Here is a 3,124-nt window from a genome sequence, read left to right on the forward strand (position 1 = left end):
ACTTGGGCCTATGGCAGGGCAGAATATAGCCAGGCTGAAATATATATATATATATATATATATATATATATATATATATATATATATAGAGAGAGAGAGAGAGAGAGAGAGAGAGAGAGAGAGTAGGCAGAGTCAGGGAGATGCCATGTAGCTGCTGAAGGAGAAAAGCACCAGAATAGAAACTTACCCAGTAAGCCACAGCCTTGTGGCAGTACACAGATCAATAGAAATGAGTTAATTTAAAATGTAATAAGAGCCTGAGCTAATAGGCCAAATAGTGTTATAATTAATATAGTTCTGTGAGGTTAGGGGGTCTGGGCGGCAGGGAAAATAAAGAACAGTCTTCGTTTACACCTGTGGCCTTTGGTCTCATGGTGAGGCAAGGAGTAATATTGAGTAGTACAAGTAGAACAAGCTGTCACTCTGATGGCAGCTGGGAAGCAAAGAGAAAGAGCGGAGGCCAAGATCCTAATACACCCCCCACACTATCATATAAGCGGAAGATATTCAACTTAGTCTCGCCTCTAAAAGATTCTACTATCCTCCAGCAGCATCATGGACTAGGAACCATGCTTTGACAGAGACCTTTGGGGGAAATTTCTACAAACCATTGTAACAAGTTGCAACTTTTCACACTATTTTGCTAGGCAGTTGGCACTTATTTATGATATTATTTATGATAGAGAAAACTCCTGATGACATAAGGATTCTTCATTTTGTTCCTGATTCAAAGAGAACATTTTAATATTTTGTTACAGTATATTAAAATTTCTCTGTTTACAAAGACTTTGTACCATGTGTTTTGTTGATTTCTTGCTGCATAACAAAAAGCTTTAGACATTAATGCCTTAAAACAACAATGGGTTTGAGAACATCTTTAGGTGTGATTCTGGTTTGAGTTCCATAGTGTTGAAATCACAATATCAGCTAAAGCTGTGCTCTTGTGAAAGATCTCTTGGTTCTCAAACTGGCTCACACTATGGCTGAAGGTTGGACTTTGAGCAGTCTTCTCATCTTTCCCATAAGCTTCTAATAGGATTGCTTGCATATACTTACAACACAATAGCAACCTTTGCTCAAGTGCATCACAAAAGGACAGCGAGGTAGAAATCAAAATATTTTGTATGTTAATCTTGACTCACACCTTTTATTTCTACAATAGTGTGAGTGTATGAATCTACCTGACACAATGTGAGAAACAATGAATAAAATGTAGGGGAAGCTGATTTCTTCTGAGCTCCTGAACTGAGATCCAGAAAATCAAAGCTTTATAGAATGAAGTCACTCTTACTAGGTGCTAGAAAATCAAACTGATTATAGCAACAGAGCAGTTTTCCAAGAAACAGGGAGTTGAAAGCAGCTAATTGTAAGATGCCCAGCCAGCTGGGGCCGGCAATACAAAATCCCTCTACTTCAACCTTATTGGAAAACAACTTCAGGGTACTCATGGACTTTCTGTTCATTGTTCCTGTTTTGCAAAACTTTTCGATGAAAATGACATCAAGGTATTCTTAAATAAAACAATGGCTTAATTCGAGAAACCTTGGGATTTGAGTAACAACGGTGATCTTAGTAGTAACAATGGTAATTTGAATGACCAGGTCCACCAATTTTCAAGAGTTCTAGAATATCTCTGTAAATGTTCCATAGAGCAGATAGCATGGATTAAGAAAGAGAATGAGAGGCTCCATGAATTTGGTAAGTGGGAAAAAGAAGTCTTACCTATGTAATCTGTATTTATGAGACACTAGGCTGGATTTATGCCACATATAATAAGGGAGAAGGTAATCTAGACACTGCAAGGTGGGGAAATTGATGAGATAAGATCTTCCAAATATTGACTGCAGAAAAAGGAGTCTACTTTTAGGCAGTTGAGGAAAGAAAACATTTACTGCACTGGATGCCTATTGGAGAGTATAAGCAAATATGCTTCTTGGCCACAGTGGAGTACATTGAAAACAACATTGGCAAGCAGAGGAGAGAGAAGTGTTAATGCTGATGAAAAGGGGTTAAATAAATGATTGTTGAAAGCAGAAGTTTTTCTATACGCTTAAATTTCAAATATAGCAGAATATCTAAGATAAAGCAAATATAAAAATGAGGGGAAAGAATTATGTAACTTCCAATCCAATATTATCTCATGTAAGTAATCTATTCCATATTTTCTTTTCTTTTTGTTTTAGAGTTAGAAATAGATCTTTATGCAAAACTCTGATCTACAAGGTTAGCGTTTTCCACCAACTCGGAAAGCAGAGACCTTCAGAGGCTTCACAATCTTTTGTTGAGGTGCTGCTTTTGTAGGGGCCTTGGAATTGCTGTCTTCTTGGATGCCTGTTTAGCCTTTTTTGCTTCCACGGACGGGAACCCTGATGGCCTGCTTTAGCTGAGTTTCCTAACTTCGGGTTTCTGATTGTGATGGCCCGCTGGAATTTGACTGCGCGGCGAGTTCTTTTCTCTTAAATTTCTTCCGACTGCCCTTTTTTTGTGTTTTCTTCGGTAGAAGGCAGAGCTGTTTATCTACCGAGGATTCCTTTTGGAAAGGAATGTGAACTCGCATTTTGTGTTAAGAAACTGAAAAACCTTCTTGTCATTCCTGGTACAGTGCCGCACATGTCCAGGGTAGATTTTGTGCTCGCTGAAACTGCACAGCTCGATCGTCATGGTGATAGCTGCTGCCCAGCCGGAGGAAAGATGGCGAAAAGCTCTATCCCACATTTTCAAAAGTAAGTACATCAATAAACACAGCTTTTTCTGGTTTGCCTCAATGTCACTGTGTTAAGATGCTGAACAAAAGCAACTTGTGAAGGAAAGGCCTTATTTTATCTTAAAGGTGACAGTCTATCTTTGGGGAAAGCCAAGGCAGGAATCCAAGGCACGAATCTGGAGCAGGAACTGATGCAGAGGCTATAGAAGACTACTTCATGATCTTCTTATGTGGCTTGCTCAGCTTGCTTCTCTATATCACCTAGGACAGTATGTCTCAACCTTCTTAATGCTGAGCCCCTTTAATATAGTTCCTCAGGTTGTAGTCAGCCCAATCATGAAATTATTCTTAATGCTACCTTATAACTCTATTTTTTCTACTGTTAAGTGTAAATATTTTTGGAGATAGACGTTTGCCAAA

The 3,124-nt window shown here is 38.7% G+C and overlaps 1 pseudogene; it reads right to left on the reverse strand.

Annotated features, from left to right (window-relative positions):
• Window positions 1-2,224: 2,224 nt before the first annotated feature.
• Window positions 2,225-2,661, reverse strand: LOC119827011 (annotated as a pseudogene).
• Between the last annotated feature and the right edge of the window lie 463 nt (window positions 2,662-3,124).

The sequence above is a fragment of the Arvicola amphibius genome, chromosome 12 (assembly GCF_903992535.2).
Source record: "Arvicola amphibius chromosome 12, mArvAmp1.2, whole genome shotgun sequence".
Classification (NCBI taxonomy): Eukaryota; Metazoa; Chordata; class Mammalia; order Rodentia; family Cricetidae; genus Arvicola; species Arvicola amphibius.